Here is a 27390-nt window from a genome sequence, read left to right on the forward strand (position 1 = left end):
CTTTTGAACTGCAACAGAAGTCTTCAGGCCTTGCCTCAGTTCAGCCAGCTCTCCCAGCAGCTTTAGGGTTTAAGCTTCAAGTAAAACACATGTCTCCATCATGTTCGAACATTAAGCCTATTGTACAAGTCAGTTAAAATGGAAACGGCTGCATATTTTGGTAAGCCACTGTTAAGAATGTTCATAATCGGGATAAGAAACAATATATATATACATAAATGTAGGTAGATAAAGTGATTTTGCCTGGAAAGAATCATCCATGGATTTGATCCAACCTCAGAGTGTTGACCAGCAAAATTAGTGTTTGACGGAACGTGGGCTATTGTTTTTTAGCTGTGGGTTTTAACTGTTGTTTTAAAGGTATGTTGGTTGTTTTGGTGTGGGAGTAATGGCTGCAAATCTGACTCTTGTTGGTTACATTGAACTAAGTGGTGGTTGGTGAACTTCCCCGGTAAGAGGCAAACTCAGTGACAAGTGGCAAGCCACTCCAGACCAGCCAGCATTTATGGATATTCCAGCTAACAAACACCCCGCCTGCCCCTCTCCCACAGTCTTTCGAAGTATCTTCATATATTCTCTCAATTCTGGCCATTATTCTAATTTTATGTAGGAGAAAAAAATGCAGCCTCCTTTTTGATATGTGATTAGATGCAGTAAATTACCTGAAGAATATGTTTACATATTAACAGAAAAATATTGTCACCTTATGCATTATATATCTCATTAAGAAAAAGACCCATTTGTGTGGCACTCTGTAGGATTTACATAGGCCTTTACCACAACCCCTCTCATTATTTACTAGGCACAAACCACCAGATCAGGACCTCCCCAACCTGGCATTTGCTTTTCTGAATAACAATAATCCTGTGTGCTTGATAATGCCACTAGCATGGAATCGTAAAAGCTGGTTTTTCAATTAAATCTCACCGCACACACACACACACACACACACCCTAAATATGGCCTTTGCTTTCATTACATATTTAAGGGTAAGCTGCTTATTTTTTATATCCGGTGAAACAAAAACACACCCTAAATATGACCTTTGCTTTCATTACATATTTAAGGGTAAGCTGCTTATTTTTTATATCCGGTGAAACAAAAATACTTTCCTTTGGAAAAATAAGCCTTTGTGTCCTGAAAAATCCTCACACAAAATGCTGTAGTTAATGACAGGACATGTTAAAAGCCTGTAAATGACCAAAAAGTGTTGGTGGAAATACTGAGTTTGAGGTGTGTGTTCTACATTTAAAAAGGGCATATGGATGCTTCTGCAGCACTGTACTCTGGTACTATATTCTATTTCAAGTTGTTCCTTAGAAACCAGGATCTGGTCTGCATAGAATGGCTGAACCCAGGGGAAATATTTTTGTCTAGCCTAAGTGCTCACAATTTGGAAAAATACATATCAAGTACTGCAGTATGCATTCATATTTATTTAGCCGAGCTGCATTCTCCATTGAGCCCCAACATTTAAAAATTAGTTTCTAAACTGGGATTTGGTACATGTCAGGGAAGGAAACAGGAAAAAGACATCAAATATAAACCCTTAAACAGCAGACATCTCCAAAAGATACTACGCAGTGTTTACTTGGAGATGGCAATATCCATTCTCTCCTCTAGTTGAACTAACGCAGTGATTCTCAGAGTGTGATCTCCAAGCAGCAGTAACATCATCTCTGAGAACTTAGAAATGCAGATTCTCAGGCCCCATCCTAGACTTACTGAATCAGAGGTTCTGGGGCTAGGACCCAGCAATCTGTTTTAACAAACCCTCTAGGTGATTCTGTGCCCACTCAAATTTGAGAATCATTGAACTAAGAGGATTAAACAATCAACCTTCCACGTGTTCTTCTGGGTAAAAGGAAGATAGCACAGCCTAAGAATTTGGAGCTGTGAGTTCTGATCCTAGCCAGACACTACTTCTTTCCATGGCCCTGAAAACAACATTCAAACCATCTAGGTTTCCATTCCCTAAAAAACCCAAGAACAACGGGTGCTGTCAGGTGAAGCATGGCTTAGTGTTGGGAGAACGCTCTGATGATTTAAAAGTGAGAACGTAAAGGTGGGACAGGAAAGCTCACTACAGTTTACAGTCAACAACTTTTTTTTTCTTTCCTTTCAAAGAGACAGCAGTAGTGGATTTGGGACCCAAAGCATGTAGTCATTCGTAACACATTTGGAACGACTGAGAGAAATGAGAAGCAACATGCAGAAAATTATTAAGGAAAAGATTATTCCATCTGGGGAGTGGCTCTGCACATGCCAACATAGCCCTTTCTCTGTAAAATAGAGCTATATTGGTCACAAATTAAATAAGTGTCCTGAATTAATCAGCTATTAGTGTCCAGCTGAGAAGTCCTACATTCACCCCTCCAGAATGACCAGATTGTAAATACAAAGGGCTTCCCCAGTCTTTGTGGCAAACCTTCTTCTGATTGTAGGAACTAGTTTCTGGAAATGAGGACTTGAACATAATCTCTTCCCATCCCCACACCATCCGTGTGTGTGTGTGTGTGTGTGTGTCTCTGTGTGTGCACACTCCTGCATATTTTAGGCTGCAAACTGCATTGAAGATTTTCTGTATATATGTGTCTGTGTGTGTGCACACTCCTGCATATTTTAGGCTGCAAACTGCATTGAAGATTTTCTGTATATATGGGATGGAGGGGAGGGTGTCCAAACATATTACCCATCTATTAGGCAATATGGAAACCTGAATTCTACCAAGCCTGCCTTAGAAGCAAGGAGTCCTGTTGGTTCAGTTATTAACTAGACTGGCCAACCCAGTCTCTTCACGCCCCTCATCTGTCACAGGAAAAGGCTGAACTGGATGATCTTAGAGGTAAATTCCAGTTTTAAGACTACAATTCCATTCTTCCTACTTCATCCTTTTCAGTAAAAAGAGATTAAAGGGGTTTTTGAAGCAAGTAAAGGCTGGGGGACATTCTGAGATTATTCACATCCATTTCCTGCCTCACTCCATTGTTGGTGCCCTTGTTACTTGGCACTTGCCACAAGATTGAAATCAGGAGGCACCCTGGGTGAGCATGGGAGTTGGGAAGGGGGCGCATGTGCCCTAAGGAAGGTTTTCACTTCATATGTAACTGTAAAAATGTTACCAACTCTTAGACAATTGGGCAGAAAATGCCTGGGCAAAAGTGCCCAAATATTCAAGGTGCAAACTTTTTTTCTGCCTGGCTCTAGCCTTACTTTCAAAGCCAGGCAACATTATTTACCTATATTTTAAGTCACTCACTCACATCATATTACACAGTGCCTAGCAGAGAGATCCAGTGTGTTTTGCTGAGTTTCGGAGTCAGGAAATCCTAGATTAGACTGCTGGATTTGCATACCGTAGAGTCACTGTTTGTAGAACTCTCCGAAACTAAATGGGTTTGTACCTCAGTTCCTTTGGGCTTTATAACTTCACCAAGGATGTGGAGCTCTCGCCTCACTTCACTGCCACCCCTGAGCACTCTGGATAGATCTCTTCTTGAGAGGATATCTTTGAGGACAAGGGTGTCTCATGATATATCATGGCAATACCATACCCAATAGCAGATTTCTTCGGAGAAGTAAAACCTACTTCAGTACAGTAGGGAATGTCATTCTGAGTGGAGCTTTGACCAGTTTAGGTGACAAACCTCACTGGAATTCCTCATCCCAGCCACCTGGTGCTTATTCCTGCTCCAGAGTCCTTTGGGCCTGAATCTCTAAGAAACCTGTGTCTTCTTTCTAGTTCAATCCACTCCTACTCCCACTTAATGCCCTTCTTCCCTTCCTGATGTCCTCAGGGCTGCTTCCTCTGGGATCCAACTTCTCACTTCTCAGAGGGCATATAGTATGGTGGTTAAGGGTATAGATTTTGGAGTCTAACCACTGAGATCTGAATCCCAGCTCTGCTATGAGATCTGTGTCACTGTGGGCAAGTCACTTAACTTCTCTGTGCCTCAGTTTTCTCACCTGTAAAGGACAGGTAAAAATACACCAACCTTATAGGACTGTGTGAGAATCAAATGAGAAAATACACATAAAATACTTACAAAAGTGCCCATGGAACAGCCTCCAAAAGTATTTACAAACTCTTAGTAGTCTGTTGACTGGTGATGAGCCGGGCTCACCTAGTGCAGACTTCAGAACTCTTTCCTTGTATTCTCTGATTTTGTATTCTCTGACTCCTAGATGGGATCACATGGTGTCTGTGTCCTTAGCATCCAGGCCCACTTTGTCTTTTCTGGAAGACTCCGAGAGGCAACTCTTATTTATCCACTAGCAATACTGCTTGGCAGTTAAGCTGTGGCCAGTACACACACTTAGGCAAATGGAGAAGATACACTACAATAAAAGGTGTTTTTCTAGACTGCACATTCCACATGTAGCCCATTATCCATCCCTGTATCCATCCAGCTGAATGGCAATGATGAAGCCACTTGAAACGGATGAACTCACATAGTCTGAAAGAGAAACAAGGAGCCACAGTCACATTTCTAAAAATAGCCATGACACATCAGGAAAATCCTATCCCCACCTTCTGTCCCACGTCCTAGACATACGTTCAGCCCATTACATGATAACAATGAGCAGTGCTTGCTATAAGCAGGCAGCGTTCAAGGCACCTCATCCAGATTTAGTCGTGTCACAACAATCCATAAACCAGGGGGTAATATTAGTACTCCTGTTTTAGAGATAAGGAAAATAAGGCACAGAGGAATCAATTACATTGCCAAAGGTCACAATGCTAGTGAGTCGCAGAGCAGGGACTGGAATCCATGCAGTCTGGATCTGGAGCCACCCTTATAACCACTGCAAAATTGAAATAGTGTGAAAGGCATCAGGAAAATACAGAAGCAAAAGAAAAAGAAAATAACCAGCTACATGTCTGGGAGGATATGGGCTTCCATCAAAAAGGGAGAATACTAGTGGTGCTTATAGTTTTTAGCTTTCAAGAGAGCACTGGCTTGCTCTTTTCAGGATTAACATGCATACAGGCTCACATTGCATGGAGGCCCTTCCAGCAGTGGACACCATACTGCTCTGTGCTGAACAATCTGAGGGTGGGATTACTAGAGCTTTGTGCCAGCTGTTTCCAATACCTGGAAATGGGGCAGCTGTCATCCCTTCAACCTCATATCAGATGTGAAGGGTTTCCTGTGAGATGCCAGGGTAGGGTAGACAGAGTGGTCTGGAACTACTCACTAAACTCAGGAATACCCGATCCTCCCGGGGTCAACATTTTACAAAGTTATTTGGTGTTTTGGATTGATGGAGAAGAGAAGGGACAATGTCCCAGGCCCTGCTGGTTCTGCAATAGTCTTGGACACCAGCACCAGCCATCTCTCCCCCACTCCTCCATATATGGCAGACATCACTAATAAGTCCTTGCTGAGCTCAGCCTCCGCCTCAGAATCCTTCTCAAGGTCATACTCCACATAGTCACCGCCAGTTGAATAGAATTTACCCAAAGGGTGAACTCAGTTTGCTGTCCTGGTTTCCCCAGTTTCTTGAGAACAGATCCCATAGGTGGTAGGGTAGATCAGGAAGCAAAGTCAAGGTGCTGAGGATTGGATATGCCCCTCAGGTTGAGCAGAAGTTAGGTGAGAAAGAGTGAAGAATTTTCTCTGGACATGTATGTAAAGAGTGTATCCATGGGCTTCAGACAGGCGATCCCTGTGCGAGAAGCCCAGGGAAGAGTGATTTCCCTAGAAAGCAGTTGAACATAAGGACAAGAGACTGGCAATAGGCAATAATATCACATCCCCCTTTTGTATCAGCTGCCATGCTAGATGCTGTTCATGCTACCCAAAATACTGTTCGACCACGAGAGAGTTGTAATTTTAGAGACAAGGAAACTGACAACACAGGAACCTAAATAACTTCCACAAGGTCACCCAGTTAATAAATGATGCAGTCAGATTTGAACTCACATCATTACAATCCCAGACCAGTGGCTCTCAATCCTGACCTGTACATTTGAATCGTATAGGGAACTTTAAAAAATACCTTCGCCCAGGCCTCACCCCAAATGAGTTAAATCAGAATCTCTGAAAATGGGGCCCAGGTGTCTATATTTTTAAAAATCTTCCCAGTGGTTTGTTTAACCACCCAGGATAGAACAGCTGCCCTAGATTCCTCTTTCTCTAAGTAAACAGAAATCAGAAATATCAGAAAATTCTGCCCATGGGAAGCAGGACCTTAACCTGGTGGACTTGAGGACTTGAGCATGGGATTTTAATAACTGTAGACTAGCCAGACAGAACCCTAGTCCTATAGGAAATTGAATACAAGTAGGACCCTAATCATAGAAACAAACAACAACAAAACAATTTTAGATACTAAAATCGACATTCAGAGTCAAAATGGGACCACCTGAAAGCTCAATCTGACACTGAACTCCTGAACTAGAGTCCTTCAGTTCCTTCAGAATCCCTGAGTCTACAGATGAGGGTCGACTGGCATGGTGGTAGGGAGAACACAGCTCCACAGCTTCTCACAGGCAGATCATAACCTGTCCATCTCCAAGCAACCTGCTCTGAACCAGCAACATGCTCTCACCAGTCATCTCACCACTGCTTGGCTTATTCTGCTGAAAGGACTTTATAAAGTTCAAGCAAAGGGAAGAAAAAACAATCTAGGTCGGTTGTTTAGAGCATTTTCTCTGTTTTCAGAAGTGACCATTAGATTAATATTTGGATTTTTCTTCTGCTCCTTCTAATGTTTTTATCTCTTCCTCTTTCCCTACCCCTACCTCAAAATGCCAAGCAGTCAGCCTTGATTGACAGTAGGGGAAAAAAAAAACTCTCTGAGTCTCACAGCCCATTCCTGGAGGGCTTCTTTTAGCAGCAATGCAGGACATGCCCAGCTTAGCCAGGCCACGAGACTAATTGAAATTGGCAGATGCTCTGCATCAGCAGGCACCAGGGTGCTAATGCCCTGGGTCAGCTGGTGAGAGAGTAAGTGGGCAAATGCCTGGCTTCTTCCCCGTGTTTTCCAAACAGGAATCTGAGTCCCAGTAATCACTAGCCTGTGGGACAAGAGGCTATTTTGGGCCAATGGAAAGTTAGGGGTTGTGTCATCTGAAACTGCCAAGGAGCATCTGGTTTCACCCTTATCCAGGACATGTCCCTAGAGGAAATGGAAGAAAAGTCAAGGAGACCAAAATGCGGGTGTCAGAACTTTCCCTTGTTTTTATTTCTGTGTTCTTTTCATCTGTTTCTCCCATTCTCAGCTCACCTCTCTACTGCTCCAGTTCAGGTGTTTGTTAAATCTCACTCTGGAGTATATACCAGCTGTTCAGTGGTCTATCTCCAATCTATTACTCCACCCCTTCCAATCTATCCTCCTATGACAGCAGAATGATCTCCCTGAAGGTTCAATGGAAATAATGAATGTGAAAACATTTTGTAACACCTTATTCACTCAGTGAGCACATACAGAGCAGAACCAGAATATAAGTTCAGAGGACTTGAACTTTCCCATGTGCCATATTGATACAGATACATTGATGTAGATAGATGGATGAATGGATGGATGGCTGTATGAATGGATGGATGAATGGATGATGGATAGTTAGATAGATGGATGATTGGTTGGATGGGTGGAGCATATGATTTTTCTCTCTTTAGCATGTCAAAGTGCCCTTCATTGTCAGAGAACAAATCAGTCAGACTGGCATTCATGGCCTTCTAGGACTGGCTTTATGTTTTTTTCCTACCTTAATGCCCAGATGACTCCCAATACACCTTATATTTCACTCCCACCCTACTTCTTTCTATTCCCTAAGTATACCTTACACTTTCCCTCCTACATGCCTTTGTTCATTTCCTGTCTCCTTCCCTAACTGTAAAACCCTACCCAATCGTAATCATAGTAGGTTTGCCAGAGAAAATATAGGATGCCAGTTAAATATAAATTTCAGATAAACAACGAATAATTGTTTAATATAAGTATATCCAAAGACTGCATGGAACATATTTATACTAAAAAAGGATTAGTGTTCATTTAAATTCAAATTTCACTGGGTGTCCCACAATTACAATTGCAAAATCCAACTACCCTACTCAATAAGTTGGTTGTCCCATGTGCATGCCCTGGGTTTACTCTGCCCATCTCAAAGTGGGATTCAGCACTTCTTTGTATTTTCCATACAGAGTCCACTCTCACCAAATCATTAATGAGCAATGTGTATTTAACTGACGATTTCTTAGTAAATGTGGAAAGTGGGGTTTACATTCCCTAATACCCAACATTTTGTTTTTTTAAAGTTCTTATTAAAAATGGCCCTATGGCCTCTGTTCTTGGTCAAAAAGCTACTACACGTTCTTTTGACCACCTCCTTATACTGTATTCAGTCCTGATCCCCTACTCCCACTCTGCATTATACATAGGAGCCTCCATCTTCCAAACTCAGGCACTAGCCCAGGGCTCATTTGTATGCCATGGAGGACTTATCGAACCAACTTTTCAATCCAGCATGTCTCTTTTTACAAAGGAATCTTCTCCTAAGAAGATAAAAAAATATATACCTATATGTTATAAAATCTCCAAGGTTCAATTTTGTGCAGCCTTTAGGATTTTCCCAGGAAAAAATAATTGCTCCCTTACTAGATGGTAGTTATACTTTTTGACAGTTTTTTTGAAAGATAATCGGTTACATATATTTGTGGGGTACAGAATCGAATACCAATACATGTGTACAATATGTGGTGATCATATCAGGGTAATTAGTATACTCACGTTTACAAAACATAATCAGTCTCTGTGACCCTTAACTAGTTTGCCGCTAACACCTCTCCCCCTTCCCCATTCCCACCTCTAACAACCACAGTTCTGTTCTCTCTTTTTTTTGAAAGTTTAATGTATTATTGTGATTGTTTCTTTGCACAGATGATTGAACACTTTATTTTCCTCTATGTTCTTCTAGGCAGTGGACATTTTCATTCACCTATGCACCCAGCCCAGTCCATCTAGCACCAGAAAGCACTCAACAAGTGTCTATTAAATTGAATGGATGCAGTATAAGACCACATTTTAAGTATATTTAGCCATTTGTGCTGCAAAATAGTTAGCAGCAGCCCAAAGAATGGATCCCAGCAGTCAAGAAAATCTACTTGATAGTCTAATTGAGTAATTCTCCATCCTAGGTGCATGTTAGATATCTGGGGAGTTTTAGAAAATCATGATGTCTAGACTTCATCCTAGATCCAATGAATCCAAATCCCTGGGGGTGAAGCTCAGGCATCAATATTATTTTCAAAGCTCCCAGGTGGTTTTACAAGGCAGACAAGGCTGGGAACTATGGGTGGCTGCTGGAGATTTGAAACAATATTCTTCTCTGGGTCTAATCTATAACAGAGGAGAGAGAATGGAATAATAAGAGGAAGAGCTATGAGTTTCTTTCTGTTTTCTCCTTTTGTATGTACTTTCTAGTTTACACAGTGCTTTCATGCACACGTGCACACTTATGCACATCCCATGCTCACTGCAGTCTGGCTATTGAGCCCTCAGCCGCGTGTTCACTTTGTGAGTGTGAAGAATAAGGTAGGTACGGAAGTACACATGCAATCTTGTTTTTGACTTGGTCGGGTATTGCTTCACCAGGTTCCCAAGTCCACTTGCACTGTCTTGGGTTCTGGTTTCACCAAGAAGCCAGTAACTGTGGTTCTTTCTGAGTGTGAAAGGATAAAGAACCCATTAAAGCAGAATTGTCCAGCTTTTCACATCCCCAGCCACACTGCACACCTACCTGAACTAACCATCTAGAGGAAGTCCATGGGAGTGGTTTCTTCCTGGTTTGGATACATTCCACTTGAAGCTCCTCTAGGCATTGTGAAGCAGAATTCCTTTCAGTATACATGACTGTAAAGAGATGGATTCTTGAAATGGATTGATTTTGAAAAATAAGGATGAGCAGGTACAGAAAGAAAACATGGGCCTGGAAGTCAGCAGATTGGAATCTCTGACCTTGCTCTGCCCCTCTTCAGTCATGTGAGATGGGCAAGACCCCCTGTCTTCTTTCAGCCTTGGTTTTCTCCTCTGCAAAAGGAATGTCTTAGTCCACTTCACATAACAGAATACCTGAGATTGGGTAATTTATAAAGAACGGAAATTTATTTCTCACAGTTCTGGAGGCTGGGAAGTCTAAGATCAAGGTACCAGCAGGTTCAGCCGTCCGGTGAAGGCTGCTCTCTGCTCCATGCTCTGGAGGGGAAGAACACTGTGTCCTCACATGGTGGAAGGAACAGAAGGTTGAAAAGGGGCTAAACTCCCTTCAGCAAGCCCTTTTACAATGGCATTAATCTACTCATGACCCAGACACCTCCCGAAAGGCCCTACCTCTCAACACTGTTTCATTGAGGATTAAGTTTCCAACACAGGAATTTGGGGGTACACATTTAAACCATAGCAAGGAGGATGCTGGATTTGATGATCTTAAGGCTCCCTCCAGCTTTAAATACTTCATGGATTCTAAGTCTTGAAGTAGTACATGAGAAATCTATTTAGACTCTGTGAACCATTTCTAAAAAGCTAAATTCTTTTCTAGAGCCCTGCTTATACCAGTGCTCAGACAATTCACTGAAATGGGCACAGGATAGCAGACAGAGAACAAGTCCAGGTCCCAGTTCTGCCTTGAATTGGCTCAGTCTTCTTGAAAAAGTCATGTTCCTCCCCGAGCCTTAGTTTTCTCAGCTGAAACATGAATGTTAGACTCTACTAACTAGTAGATTGTCTCTACTGTCCCTTTCGACTCTGCACTCAAGGATGTTAGGTGCCCTAGTGGCTAAGAGTTCATGTCACAATGAATATGAAATGTGAACGTAAGACAGTATTCAAAACATGAAGGAGAGATCAGAAGTAAAGAACGAGAAAACACCTGTTATTAGACCAGAGGTGTGAACTGAGCTCAAGGGCAAGCAGAAGGAAGGAATGAAAGAAGGGAGGGAGGCAAAGAATTCACAAATAAAATTTAAATTCTAGATCTATTTATCTAATCAAGAAAAATACCTACGATTATATTTATTTTAAATATCAAAATTATATCACATTTCAGAAAGAATATTTTAACTCTTCAAATAAACAAGTATGTTGTTTGCAAAATCAACTCCCTTTGTGGTTTAAAAAAAAAAAAGGCCCCTTTTTTATCTGTAAACTGGTGTGGCATTTTCAGAAGAGAACTAATGAGATAAATAAGCCCATATTTTGTCAATTCCTGCTGATGAATTATCACCATGTCTCAAAGTTTTAGGTCTTATTTTTTATTTTAGTTCTTTTTCCATTTGATTCTTTAAAGATCCATTTTAAGGACCTTCAATTTTAAATGCACACTCTTTAGCCCGGTACCTGAGGCCCCTTGTGATCTGGCTTCACCTGGGGTTTCAGGCCTCACCCTCTGCCTACTCTCCTGCACATACCCCAGGGTCCACTTTTATTGAACCAACTGCTGCCTGCTTCCCATTTATACTTCTGCATAAATAAATCCTTCAAGGCTCAACTCAAATTCCACTTCCTCCTTGAAGCTTCTTCTGATTTCCTGATCTAGAAACAATCTCCTATGGTGCGTGCTCTTGGCCATTGTGCTGCATTGCTTCTGTTCTATAAATGTTACTTATTTTTATCTATGAGTAATTCAAATTTATTTCCTTACAGAACCTAGCACACTGTTGGCATGAAGTAGATGTTCAGGAAACAATTATACAAAACGAAGTGACTCGATATTTAATTTGAGAAAATTCACCTGGTTAGATGCGTTTTTACTATTACATGATTAGCCCCTTGAATGATGCCTTTGGATTAAGTCAACGAACAACTGGTGAGCCTGGAGGCTTTTTCTGGTTTCCTTCCATGAGCTCATCTCCACTACCCCCATCAGTGACTTAAGATACATTGCACTGATCGTTGGAAGAAAATATCTCATTTAAAAAATTGTTCTCTTTCCAATGAAATGTCAACAATAGTGATGACACCAACATATTTTCAGAGGGAGAATAATGACAGAAAAAGATGACTATTTTGCTGTGTGACCTTACGCAAGTCATTTAATGCCTTTTAGACTTAGTCTCCCCCTCTGTAAAATGACAGGCTGAAGATAATGATCTTTAAGCTCTAACATTTAGTGATTCCTCATTGTTATGTTTCCTCCTTCTTTTGATATCTCAAGACATGCCTTAAGGCATGCACGATGCAGAAATGTAGAAATTTGACCTATATAGGATGTATTTGCCAAATGCAAAGAACAAAACAGAAATAAAAGCTTAGAGTTATTTCCATTACTACTAATAAATTTGCACAGTATTAGTAGTAATAGCATCTCCTGTAAATTTAGTAATACCTTTGCATTTATACAGGACTTTTCAAGATTTTTCAAAGGCTTTCACTCCCATTGTTAAGAAATCTCCACACTATTGAAAAACATTGCAACAAAAACATAAAAGAAGATGCATAGAAAGCCTGAATTTTATCTGCATATCTAGTGTGTATTAGGCATCCATCATCTCCAAGTTCTGTAAAGAAACTTGAAAGACACACCATAAACTCAAAATTCCTGCCACCTAGAAAGTAAGACGTACAAACACATGCAGCTACAAATGAGGAGTATGGAAGTTTTGTGCAAACAATGGCCTCCCTAAAACATCTTGGGAACCAGGCTATAAGCCAAAAGGTCATTCTAGGATTTTTCTGCCTCAATAATAATTCTTTCCAAGTGTCTGGTGCCTTAAAGTTTCCAGATCATTTCACATGCATTTCTTAATTTAAAACTAAGAACAGACACACACATCATCACCACCACCATCAATTCCACATGTTATTTTACAGATGGGGAAACTGATTCAGAACTATAAAAGACTTGCCTAAGGTCAAGTAATTAGTATAATGCTGACGCAAGATTCAAATCCAGGTTTCTCCAAATGCTACTTTCTTGTCACTTTTTAAACTATTTTTCTGAGGTCAGGGTTTCCCAGAGATCAGAGGGATGGGTGAAAGGCTCTGAAGATTTCAGTTACAGTCAGGGGGAGTAAGACAAAATAGGTGTGCTTGGACGAAGCAGGAAAGCCCAGGTAAATGGAGGAAAAGACTGATTTTTCTTAGTTGCCTAGGTTAAACAGTTTTTATTGGACAGGTGTTTTTATCTCCATTTACAGGTGAAGAAACTAAGGCTCAGAGTAGTTAGTCCAAAATCACGTAGCTAGTGGCAACCTCAACATTTGAAACCAGGTGTGTCTGACTGTAAGTACAGTGATTAAAAGCATGTATTTGGTTTGAGCTCTGCTCTCCACACATGTAGATCTTGGTCTAGCCGGCTCCCTAAGCCTGGTGTTCTCACTGTGAAATGATATTAATAATAATAGCCACTGAGATAATTCCTGTGATGTACTCAGTACAGTATCTGGCACATAGGGAGTGCTCGGTAAATAACAGCTACTAAGAGTGTTTGCTAGACTTCCCTGCCTCTGTTGAGTATTGCTCCTCTGCTCCTCAGCGCCTTCCCAGAAAGGTACAAGTGAATGTAAGAAGTTGGAAAAAAATATGATCAGGTAGAATGGACATGTCTGTGGCTGTCCAGCTCACATTGACCTTCTCTGTGAAATGTTTTTGACCCATAGATTCAGACTTGGTGGATGGGAAAGAACTGATTGGATCAGAAGTGAACACTGATCTAAACAGAAACAAACAGGTTCTCACTTCTGGGAATTTGAAATTGGGATTGGAAAAGACATAATAAGTCTTGCATATTTCTGGAACTACACGTACATGTAGTCCTGAAAGCTGTGGGATGGCCCTAGGGGATGGCTATGGATGGTTCACAGGCAAAGACAGTCTGCAGAGAGAGGGAATGAAGCCAGGCTACAGAGAAAGCCAGAAACAAGAGAAAGTCCACTGCCTCAGTCTCCCCTTGGGTTCCACTCTTGTTTCCTCCTTGTTGCTTAAGCTGGCTCAAGAAGTCTCACCTACTGCAGGGGTGACAGTGGCCCTGTAGCTCAGTTACTCTGCTCAGATCGTGCTGGAGTCCAAGCCCCCAAATCTCCTTTGAGTCATAAGGCTTGCTTCTTTAGGAAAGAAGACACTGAAGCACCCAGAGGAATACTTCAGCCAAGCTGCATCTGGATTAAGCTGTGTGATAAACCTATTTCACATGATTTGGGTTTTAAAGACACACGATTATATAAAATACTGCCACCTAAGATTTCAGGGATTGCAATTTGACTGTGAGCCATATCCATCACTAAGATCCAGTTGTGCCTCATGCAGGCAAGATACCAAGTGTTTGCACAGAGCCGTGAAGAGCCACCAAGGAAAAACTAAAGGAAGAGGGCATTAGGTGGCAAGACTTGGTGCGGTAATAAAGCCTTAGTGATCAAAGTGGGGAGCAATGTTAGGGTAGGTATGAAGGCAGAGTAGGGCTGTGATGAAAACTAACCAGGCTGCTCTAAGACACCGGGCTCCCAGTGGTTTGGTAGTGATGTGAAATACAGAACACGAGAGCATTCATTCTACCCTCTACTGCATGGAACCCATTTGACCTTAACACCTCTTGGCAGTGGTGTCAGGTGGAAGACTGTGGTGCCCAGCAAAAATGGCTCACCAGGGAACTTTGACAGAATAAAGTGGATGCCGTGTGGAAACCCAGAGGACAAAGTGTCTGATACACATGCAGCAACCCCTTTGGGCTCTCAGAAATAACCGGGAGAGGGAAGACTTCTAAAATTATACTGGAAGTACTGCAAGAGCAATTAAGGCTGGTGGGGAGGTGGGAGTGGTAAAGCACAGGTTAGAAACGGCAATAACTCATGGGATATAAACATGCACTCAGGCAACCACAAAGATTGGGACCAGATGACCTGAAACAATTTAATGAGGCTGAAAATTCAAGCCAGTGATGTGAAGTGCAGATGGCTGCTGAATTGCTGGACTGAGAGTCATACAACCTCTTTTTCCTTAATGCAAATAGCAACCTCAGTGACATACAAAGAGGTTTCTCCTATCCTACTTGAATATCACTGCTCTCGTTCTCATTAGGGACTCAGAGAGCAGAGAGGATGCCAGCCAAGCGCAGGAGAAAAACAAGACTCCACTTGGATTTTCCTGGTATCAGAAATGATGACTGGTATAATGTTAACTCTGAGATACCCGATAGGACATCAGGTGTCCTGGGGATACAGAAATGTGTGGGCGTCCTACTCATAAGGGGGGAACAGATCCCGGGTGAGGCCATTGTGGTAGAAAGGCAAAGTGGGATTTTGTGGTAACACAACTTGGAGCCAGAGAGACCCAGCCTCAAATTATGGTTCTACCATTTGCCAACCATGTGACTTTGAGCATGTTAATTAACTTCTCTGGTCTCCAGTTTCTCTTTCTGCAAAACTCGGATAATAATATATAATGGCAATAGTTATATAAAGTGCTTTTTACTTTTCTTGTCATAAACTAGGTTAGTTTACAGGTCTTCTAACCCCATTGTTATTTTCCTTCCCATTCCTTCTTTTAAAACTCAAACGTCCAGAGGACTAGGCAGGCACCTTAAGTGAGCGTGGGACCAAGTGGGGATGGGGCATATGGGACAGTGCCTGCATCTGAAGAGGCTTCCTCAGATCCAGCCTACTCTTGCCCATGGAAATCCCAGCTCAGGATTACAAGATGTGATTTTTCAAGAGAAGCCATAAATCTGGAGTTTCATGTAAAGTCTCTCACTTTAAATGTTGCAACTAATTCAAAGTTTATATGACATGTTATAGGGCAAATCCATACCAGGCTACAGTCAGCCACTGGCTGCTGGCTTGCATCTTCTGGTTCTGTTTTGAGGGAGGATATATCCCACCTTTAGAGATCCCAGCCTTCACCACTCCTTAAAAACCAGTTCACACCTTCCAAGGTATCATTTGTTCCCCTACACAGAAGGTCATATTGAGAGAGAAGGGAAGACAAGACTCAGGGATTGCTTTTGTGGCTCTCTAAAAGGGATTTTGCTTATCCACATTGGATCAAGGGCTCCTGTGTCCAACCCGCAGATCCCAGAAGTCCCAGGGGATGACACCTCCTGAGCTCCCATCTTCCTACACTGGGGCTCAGGTGCTACAAGGCTGAAGTCCCCCCGGGCATGAGATTCCATGTTCTCAGCAGTGTTCTAACCTCCTGGCAGTCTTCTGGGTGGCCCAACCACTCCTGTGAGAATTGAGCAATAGAGATCTTTATGCAAAGCTGAGAGACTGTATTTACAAGGCTTGTCGGGGATTGATTGATTTTGACATTATCTCTCAAGCTGTTTATGCTCACATGAGAACCAAATTATCTTGGGAATCAGGTAAAAGAGCAAATGTCACTGAGAGAGACAGCCACAAACAAATGTAGATGGAGATCCCGAGAGAAACACTGGCGGCAGAGGAAGTCAACACATTACAATAAGGTCATGGCCGTGGTAGAATAGGAGGCTATCACATTCACAAAGAATATGATGATAGTTAAACAAATTCTAGCCCAGTGGAGAGGAACACTCTTCCAAGGGTTTTATCTCCAATAATCAGACAATTTTAAAATCATGCACAGCTAGCATCGTGGACAGAGTGAAAGGAGAGAACTCACATGTATTAAACACTGACTGTGTTCCATGCATGGTTTTACACATATTCTTTAGCTATGGAACATGACACAAATTACTTTATCACATTGAGACTCAATTTGTGTCTGTAAAATAAGAATGATAATAACTATCTTGTAGACTGATTATGGGAAATAAGACAAAGTATGTAAAAACCCCTGGTACTCTGCCTTGTATGTATTAAGTATTCAATAGATCATTGCTAACATTATCTTATTATACCAATACTTCCTGACAACAGCCCAGGAATATTATCTGCATTTCACAATGAAAACTTAAGTGCAGAGAGATTACTTGTCCAAATTGCTTGCCCAAATTCTTCTAGCTATTAAGTCAAGGAGCCTGGATTCAAACCTGGGTTTGCTTTTGTTGTTCTTTCAACAAAGTTTTTTTTTTCTTCTGTTTTAGTAATATTAGCAAGCCAAAGTTCTAAAATTTTGTAGCCAGTGTTGTTTTTCTCTTCAACCAAAATTGAATGAGGCAATGTCCAAAACCTGACTAAACCCTCCCAAGGCGCTTCTTTATTGTCAATGCCTTCTCCTCCACTGTCCCAGACAGCCTTATCCCTCTGATGCCCAGGCCCAGGCCCTCTACTGTCAGGGCCCCCTGGATCTTGCTTTTGGGGTGACTATTCCAGGCCAATTCACTCACACTGTGCAACCGGCATCTACTGCAGTCTACATTCCTGGCTGGGTCTGCACCCCTACACTGGATTCTTACTTCCAACTTTCCTGCTACTTTTCCTCCAATCCTGAGCTCATCCCCATTCCCCATTTCATTAGCTCTTTTGTCCTGGCATCTGATTTGGCTTCTTGACCCTCAGATCTCTGTTCAGCATGGCTTCAACATAGCTCTACCCTCCCCTTCTCCTCTTGGGGCTCCACAGGTCGGCCCCGTCCATCCTTGATGCGATGAGACTGATACTCAGTGAGACTTAGCAAAATCCGCTCCTGGGATCATGTTAGGAAAATGATGAGAGCATGAGACCCACCACATGGGTGGGGCACCCAGGAAGCTGCTTTCTTCTTGAAGAGGGACTGAGAAATGTTTCAGGTTGTCCTTCACTTTGAGATCTAAACCATACATTGTCAATCTTAATAGTAGAGTTCACCATTTAATAGTAACAGCTTACTTTGTGAAAGAAAGGCAGATAGGGTAAAAAAAAAAAAAAAGAAACACTTCACTGTTAAGACTAACTCAACCTGATTTCAGAAACATTAAAAACTGGTGTGTGTGTGTGTGTGTGTGTGTGTGTGCGCGCGCGTGTGTGTGTGTTTCAAGGGGACAGTGGTGGCAGGGTGTGTGTTAGAATAAAGAAAGTGTATCGCGCGCGCGCGTGCGTGTGTGTGTGTGTTTCAAGGGGACAGTGGTGGCAGGGTGTGTGTTAGAATAAAGAAAGTGTATTTCTACAGTTTGGTGAAATTTATATATTACTCAGGTGAGTGAGTGAAACCAAAGTCTCCATTCGTTACCTGTTAGCAGAATGGCAGGCTAGGCCCTGTAGCAATTGCAGAGGGGGCCATAGTGATGCCTTCCTGGAGAACTCACTGTCCATAGGGGAAGACAAACTTGTATATGGAAAATGTCACCATGATGTGTTAAGAAGTCCCCTGAGCTCTTAACCCAGCCTGGGGTCTCCAGGATGGCTTATTTAAGGAACTATCACTTGAAGTGGCTACAGAAGGGTAATAATTATAACTGACATTTATTGAAGATGAATTAAGTGATAAGCGGGGCCGTAAGTGCTTTCTACCATTATCATTTCATCCTGACAACTGTTTCATGACATAAGAATTATCATTATGCCTATTATGCAGATGAGGAAACTGAGGCACAGAGAGCTTAAGTAAACATACCCAAAGTCATGCAGCTAGTAAGCACTAGAGGCAGGACATAAACCTAGGATGTCTGAAGATTCTAAGTTAATCAGAAAGAGAAAGGAAAAAGGACAACATGTGTAAAAGTACAGAAAAGTAAAACAACATGGAACTGTGAGAGCTGGTGCCTGCCTGTGTCCCTCAGTTGTGTCCAGAGAACTCTTCTTGCAGTCTTGACCTAAAGGCTTTTCTTTAAGCCAAGGGAGACAGCTCTGCCTTTGCATGGAGGGCTCGATGTGCGGGTAATTAGCACATTAGCGCATGAACCATCTGGTGTATAAACAGCGCAGCTCCCTTGCTCTTCAGGTAAGATAACTCTGTGGCATGTATTTTTTACCCTGTTTCCAGGCATTGCCCTTCTGGATAAAGCTCAGTGACAGCTGACTTGATAACACACCTTATATTGGTCAACTCCCTTCACTGCATCACCCCCCCTTCCTTACTGATCTTTCCTGCACTTCACAAATATAAACTTCTTAAACTTGAATCCTTGTCCCAGGGTCTGTTTCTGGTGGGACACAAACTAAGACAAATTTAGGATTGCTAAAATATAAAGTAGGAGACTGAAGAAGCATGGGGGGGAGGGGGTTATATAGCCCAAAGTCTGTCATATATCCACAGAGGGATGCTAGTGACCAGTCTAAGACAGTGTATGTTTGTGGACTCAGAGAACATATGTATGATATCACTGCAGGAAGTCCCTACGAGATAATCTTGCTGTCCCATCCCCATTTTACAAACAATCCACCTAAGATCTAGAGGGGGAAATGACTTGTCCAGAGTCTCTTAGTTGTTTAGTTGTAAAGCCGGGTTCTTGTTGTCTAAACGTATGTATGATATCACTGCAGGAAGTCCCTACGAGATAATCTTGCTGTCCCATCCCCATTTTACAAACAATCCACCTAAGATCTAGAGGGGAAAATGACTTGTCCAGAGTCTCTTAGTTGTTTAGTTGTAAAGCCGGGTTCTTGTTGTCTAAACACTGACAGTGAGAGTCATACTCACTGAGGCAAACTAAGGAGATGTTTGAAATAATCTTTGCATCAACTCCACCACCTTTATCAAACTTACAATGATTAAGGTCTTGAGAAATTCATTTTCAGGCTTGTCTCTGTCTAAAACCAGCATGTGCTAACCAACCCACCAGAACTGGGCAGGGCTCAGTGCAGAGAAATGGAGAACTGTGCTGCAGTTTGCAAAAACACCTGAGTGTTTAAGATTCATTAACCACTTGATCAACCTAGTCAGTTCACTTCCAGGAAGTAATGATAGAAAAACAACACAAAGACATGCATATATTCGTATATACACCATAAAGCATTGTTTGTAAGAGCAAAACAATAGAAACCACTTGAGTATCCATCAATGGAGCAATACCCAATGTCACAGAACAAAATAATGATAATCTAGAAAGATATCCACATTACACTAAGTGAAAAAAGCAACTTGCAACCACACAGGTATAGTATGATCCCCTTTTTGTTTAAAAAATAAAAGCTTCTTTGTAGATATATATTTTTCTTTCTAAGCACAAGAAAATTCTGGAAAGATACTCACCAAACTGTCAACAGCTTGTGGTGGTATAACTTTTGATATATTAGCTTGTGTTGTCCTCCCCGTATTTCTTCCCTTCCTCCACTGTAAGCAGATGGTCAGGCCTTTCTGTGGCTTCTTGCCACAAGGGAGATGTTTGTCATAAGGGCCAGAAGCCAACATTGTCTGCATGACACTTCTGATCTTGGTCCTGATTTTATATAAACCTAAATTCATTGAGGAGATTATACTTGGTGTCCTGGAGGAGCTGAGAAGGGAAGATATTTGAAATGGAAATGGGATAGAAGCTGCTGAGTCCCAGAGCACTCTCAAGAGCAGGAAGACCTCAGAGGGGCTGGCCTGGAGAGCTGGAAATCCCAAAGCCTCACCAAAGACTTTTCTGACTTTAAAAAAGGCAGCCAGAACTGGAGGATCCAAAACTGGAAGACACCATGTGGTCTGAGGCCATGGACACCTTAGCAGTGAATACCATAGACTGAGTCCGATGGCTAAAGAGACCTCCCTGGGCTCTGGTGCTACACAAAACCCTGGAAGTCTTGCCCATCCTGAGGGTGACAGTAATGGCTGAGATTGAATTCCTATAAATACCTTATAGGACAAAGAGAGTGACTATAGGCTCATTGGATTTAATTTAATTTTATGTAATAACTAAATAAGGGCTAATTTTTGCACACCTGAGTTTGTGGAATAAGATTCATATCCACTACAATTAATGGGATTGAAGGTTCAGAGAGGAGAACGTCATTTCTTACATCATGTAATTTTCAAGTGGTAGGATTATGGATGGTTTTTGTTTTACCTGTTTTTGCCAAACCCCTCCTCCTCCCCACAGTATTTCTCTAATAACATTGTTTTTAACATTCATTAAGTCATCTCACTCTCTCAGTCTGCTGGCAACATTTCTAGGGGGACAGCATCAACAGCAAAGGCATCTTTTCTGACCCTAAGACATGAATCCTGTTTATTCATTTAAACATCACTTGAAAGATCCACTCACTCAAAGATCTGTGATGCTTGCATAAACAGGAATGCTCAGCCTCCCAGGTCCTGGATTTCTGGTTCTCCTGGACTCTGAATTTTTCTCCTCTCAGAAAGAAATCCTCTTTCTATTCCCCTCAGTGTTGTGACTTTACTTTCACATTCCTTCATTCTCCAGGTTTCCTCGATGAGATTATTTTAAAATTTCTTTGGAGGAAGAGAAAATGCCTCTAGAAATGACAGGAAAGACAGAGGAAATGGTGATGGCTGGGGACAGCTTCACATTCCTTCATTCTCCAGGTTTCCTCGATGAGATTATTTTAAAATTTCTTTGGAAGAAGAGAAAATGCCTCTAGAAATGACAGGAAAGACAGAGGAAATGGTGATGGCTGGGGACAGCTGCAGAAGTCTGAAGTGGACACTCTTGTCAGAGTGCTGCAGCAAAGATGACTCAGTTTTGAAAAAATGCAATAATTCTGTCTGAGCCCCTGGCACGGAAGAAAAGAAGAGGCTGTTTTCTATGCACCAGTCTTCAGGTCCCACCAATCCATCCACTACTCTTCAACACAGCCTCACAACTACCAGGCTAGGACTGTCCCTTGACCCCTCTAGGACACAGGCCCAATCTCCTGGTCTTTGTATAATCTGCTTCCTCTTCCTGATGAACCACCTCCATTGTGCTTCTAGCCTAATCCTATCTATCTCTCCATGAAGCTTACCATATACCTCTCACCACAGTCACCTTCTCTGAATCCAGATGTTACATATATATAACTGTATTGGTCACAGTTCTCTAGAGAAACAGAATATATATATATATGGAGGGAGAGGAGAGAAAGTGAGAGAGGAGAGGTTTCAAGGAATTGGCTCATGCAATTGTAGGGGCCAGCAAGTCCGAATCTGTAGGGCAAGCTGGCAGTCTGGAAGTTTGGATAAGAGTTGTAACCAAAACAGCGTGATACTAGTATAAAAATAGACATTCAGACCAGTGGAGTAGAATTGAGAACCTAGAAATCACCCTCAGGCTTATAGCTATCTGATATTGGACAAAGGCAACAAACATCTACATTAAGGAAAAGATCGCCTCTTCAACAAGTGGTGCTGGGAAAACTGGACATCCATATGCAGAGGAATGAAACTAGATATGCATCTCTCACCATACACTAAAATCAACTCAAAATGGATTAAAGACTTAAGTATAAGACCGGAAACTGTAAAATTACTAAGGGAGAATATAGGTGAAACACTTCAGCAACTAGGTCTGGGCATAGACTTTATGAACATGAGCCCGAAAGCACAAGCAGCAAAAGAAAAAATAAACAGCCAAGTTGACACACAAAATTACCCATCATCATATCTATAGTATCTTCTTACTATATGTGTTTAAATCTTATTTCCTCAATAGGAGTTTAAGCTATTGGAGAAGAGGGAACAGAATGGCATCATGAGCTCAGGAAGAGAAGAGTCTACTGAAAGCCTTCATATAGTAACCGGAATCTCATATACCTCACAGTTCCTGTGACTGTGAACTTAACCATCCAGGGATAGAAAATACGTGCTTCTTGCTCTTTCTGCTACAGCCTCCTGGATGCTTGATGTGGAAAAGGGCTTTCTTTGGAATTTAGGTTGACAAGGGGACAGAGAGGAACTCTCTGCTAAGCCCTAAGTTATCAACTGTCATAAAGGGTCAGGGGGGGTAGACTGTTGAAGTTGTGATTGAAATGAAATTCATGATTATCTCTGGATTTCTTCGAGCCATGCTAACCATGACAGATGGTTGATCAAATATTAACTGAACCATCCTCTCCCCACCACCTCCACCTCCTGAGACAGACAGACACACACACACACACACACACATGCGCGTGCGCACGCACACACACACTGATGTGAGTGGATTTTTGCCTGAATTAACTACAGGTTGACAAATTAGTTTAAAGTCAAGACTGAGATATTAATCTTAGAATCTGTCTTCATGAAAGCTTTTGAGGATCTGAATTGGAGAAAAGGAGGAAACCAAAATAGGAAGTAGAAGGGACAAACATACCTGCTTCATAGCTCTGCTCCTGTTAGGTGCTAGAGTTAACCACAATAAATAGCAGCACTTAAAAAAGGGTCCCCACCACAGTTGACAGTGACCATAAGACACAGCCCCACTTACAGAATATCTCAGGTGTGGTAGGACTGAAATGCTTCTTGGCTACTCTTGTGTTTTCCCTGAAACCTGTCATCTCCACAAGGGATGGAGTATATGATATTTTAATACTTAATGTAAAACACATACAAGTAGCACTTCATCTGCCTGTATCATGTTCCTAGAAGTATATGCAGAATTTTAAACTGTTCCAACAATTATACATTTTGCCAAATTTTGTCATTGAGGGAGTTTTGTTTAAACATCTGTTGACTGCAGATGTTAAGCAGTGTGAAACATTCTTTTAAGATGCCAAAATGCAATTAAAATCATAATATTTTTTTCTAGTAACACCTCATGCTATATCAGTAGAAATTCAGAAAGATAAAACTCAATGAACAATGAATGGGAATAATTCTCTAAATAATCAGCTCTGGCTCACGGCAGGGGAGAATTAACTTTTAACTAAATTATGTTAAATCATCAATGCCAATTTTCTCAGCTCTTGAAGAGCTCATTTTTTTTCAAGCCAGGCAATGGTCAGGTCAGGTAAAATGCTAAGAAGCCCATCTTTTTGGCTCAAAGGATGAAAATAATTGGGTAACGTACCTTCCTTGCTTTTGGCTGGGCCATTAAACCAGAAGATGTCAACGTTTAAAACATTGAAATGCCAACTCTTCTCTTGAATGCCAAGAGGGGGTGTCTGATTTATACCAGGGCTCAGGAGTCAGGGAAAGATGTGTGGAACACACAGCCTGGACGTGCTCCAACCTGGTTGACAAACTCCACCCCAGTAATGGAAGAAACGCACCTACAACATGAGCAGAGAGGATTCTTCTCTGCTTCCAGGACTTGAAGCAGCCTTATTTTGGTTGCTGGATAGAGAAAAAGGAGCCATAGTGAAGCTTCCAGAAGAGAGAGGAAAGGTCTCTCTCAAGTGAATTAAGCGGTACCAAGAGGCCTCAAAATAGCTCTCTCTCCTGCCTGAAATAGAGTTTTTCTTTAGGTTTAAAACCTTGAAAGCTCCGTAATGTTCCTGACTAGAACGACAAAGCCATTAGTTGTCAATGGCTCTCTAATTTTTTTTCCATTTCAGTTTTAGGTCTAATTTTATCTACTTCCTAAAAATACATTTTATGTTTTCATGAGGACTGGGCCTACATATGTAAATGGTCAAACATCTTAATTTGTTGGCAAAACCAACCCAAAAAGTCAGTCAAAATTCTTTTTTGAACAAAAGTGAATTTCATCAAATTGGTTGACCCACTATTTCTTAAATTAGTCATTGACTGATTGAGTATCTGTTATGTGCCAAGCCCTGCACTAGTTCTTAGGGCAACAGAGGTGAAATTCATAATCTCTGTTTCCAGCGCCCTCTCAGTTTGATGGGGACCCAGTCACATAACCAGACAATCGTAGCTCAGCGTGGGAAGTGGCAGTGGAGGTGTGCATAGAATGCTTTTGAGCCCAGAACCACAACCTGCCTCATCCCGGCAGCATATTGATAACTATGTCCTGGAGTTTCCAAGTACATTGAAAAAGTCTAATAAGGAGATGCTAAACTAGTAGGAAGTGTTTATGTAAAGTTCTATCAGGTGTCTCTTCCCATGCCAGGTGTTTGGATAGGGGGTGGGTATTGGGGAAGAAGGGAATAGACGTTGGAAAGGAAGAAAACACCATCTCAGCCATCAAAGAGTTTACAATTTAATGGGAAGAAATAAGATGAAAATGTAGGAAATTAGTAGAAATCAATACAGTCAGTGACTAATTCTTGAGAAGAGGAAAAAAGTGATATAGGGTGCGATAGTCTCAGAAAAGTCCTCCCGGAAGAGACAGGCAAGAGAAAGCCGTGGAAGGACTGGTCCCACTTGTGTTGGCAGAAGCAAAGGGCCTAAGTCATCTCAGCGGTAGTGATATAGGGTGCGATAGTCTCAGAAAAGTCCTCCCGGAAGAGACAGGCAAGAGAAAGCCATGGAAGGACTGGTCCCACTTGTGTGGGCAGAAGCAAAGGGCCTAAGTCATCTCAGCGGTGAGACGGCAATGAGAGGTTGTTATGTGGGTATCGGGGTGCGGGTGGGTGGACAGGGGACTGCATGACAGGAACCAGCCGGTCTGACGTTGAATTTTGTGTGGCATCTTTTTCTCATCTGTTATTGAGGGCCAGGCACTGGGCTGCATACTGTGGATACAGCAATTAATGAATTCCAGCTATCTTAAAGCTTACAATCTAGTGCTATAAAGAGACCTGTCAGAGAGATTCCTCTGAGCCTCAGTGTGTTGGGGTTGATGTCCCTTCACTTTATCTTTCAAATACTGTCTACACAAAGAAATTTACTTGGTCTGTTCAACCAAAATACTTTATAAAGGCAATGATAATAGCTAACATTATTAAGAGTCTCCTAGACCAGTGTACTGTACTGAGCACTTTGTGTGCCTTATTGATAACAATAGTTAACATCTTTTAAATGTTTCAAGACACCAGGCACCATGTTATGTTTTTTTACAAAGATTGCTTAATGCGCTCTTTACAACAAGCTTTCGAAGTATGTACTACTATTATCCCCATTGTCTACATGAGAAAACTGAGGCTCTGTAGGATTACATGATTTCCCCAAGGTCACCCTTAACTTTTGAGGGGAGCAGGAGGATGCTTAAAGAGTGGTTGATCGATGCTGTGTTCCCCCTCATGTGATATAACATGCAGCACATAGCACCACCTATGAAGTATGCCTGCCAAAAACAGGTGAACATGAGTCTGGTTAAATCTTCAGATCTAACTTTCAGTTATTGAAAACAGAGAGATAAATGATCAAGATAAATGACACCAGAAAGAAGTAAATAGAAAAATTTAAAATTTGGGAGTGTAGGAATTGCAAGACAACTGATTTGATTTCATACACACACACACACACACACACACACACACACACACACACACACCACACACACGTACACTAGGGTACTTCCAAAAGTTTGTGGAAAAATAGAATTAAAAGATAACATGAATCTTTCCATGAACTTTTTAAAAACCATTTGCATGTGTGTGTGTACACATATATACATATATATATATATATATATTAATAATATAATAGAAAATTGATCTGGGTTAGATTAAGCAGTTTGGGTTGGGTCAATTTAATGTTTGGCCTTGTTTGGTTCTTGATTTGAACAAACCAATTTTTATTTTTATTATTATTTTTTTTTAAATTTTTTATTTCCATAGTGATTTCAGTTTTACAGAGAAATTGAGCAAAAAATACAGATAGTTCCCATACCCTCCCCCCACACACATATACAGTTTCTCCTGTTATTAACATGTCTCATTAGTGTGGTACATTTGTGACAGTTATGAATCAATGTTGATGTATTATTGTTAACTTAATTTCATATTAGGGTTCCCTCTTTGTATTGTACCGTTCTATGGGTTTTGCCTAATGCATATGGTCATGTATTTTTTTTTAAATTTGATTTATCAATATACAATGCAGTTGATTTTCATGTCCCTTCACCACTTCCTCTTTCCCCCTCCCTCTCTACCCTCCCTCCCTACATCACATCTGTTCACTTGTCTTAACAAGTTCAAGGAGTTGTTGTGATTGTTGTGTCTTCTTCCCCAGCCCCACCCCCCACTGAACAAACCAATTTTTAAAAAGACATTTTTTAATAAGAAGAGAAGTTTAAATATAGACTGGCTATTGGAAGATACCAAGGAAATAGTCTTAATTTTCTTAGATGTGATTATGGAACTGTGGTTATGGAAGAAGATGGTAATATTTTTTGGAGATATGTAAATTGTGTTAGAAAATGATATGAAATCATGGATTTACTTAAAAATCTAGCAACAATAATTACAACAGAAAAGGATAAGTGATGCAAGCACAGTAAATGCTTGCTGATTGTTAAGCTTGGTATGTAGAGGATCATTGTATTACTCTCTCAGTTTTCCTGTGTGTTTGAAATTTTTTTTTAAGAAAAATTTATTTATTTATTAATTTTAAATAACTTTTATTTCTCCTTTATATTTCAGTTAGGGCATTATATATATATATATATAAATTATTATAACATAGTTGATTGTACATATCTGTGGGGTACAGAGTTGAATATCAATATCTGTGTGCAGCATGTGATGCTTGAATCAGGATAATTTGTATATTCAACATTATACGATGTAATGGTTTTTAGTGGCCCATTACCAGATACTCTTACTGCCCCCCCCCCCCCCCCCCCCCCACCCCCCCCCCCCCCCCCCC

Source organism: Galeopterus variegatus, unplaced genomic scaffold (assembly GCF_000696425.1).
Source record: "Galeopterus variegatus unplaced genomic scaffold, G_variegatus-3.0.2 Scaffold102, whole genome shotgun sequence".
Taxonomy (NCBI): Eukaryota; Metazoa; Chordata; class Mammalia; order Dermoptera; family Cynocephalidae; genus Galeopterus; species Galeopterus variegatus.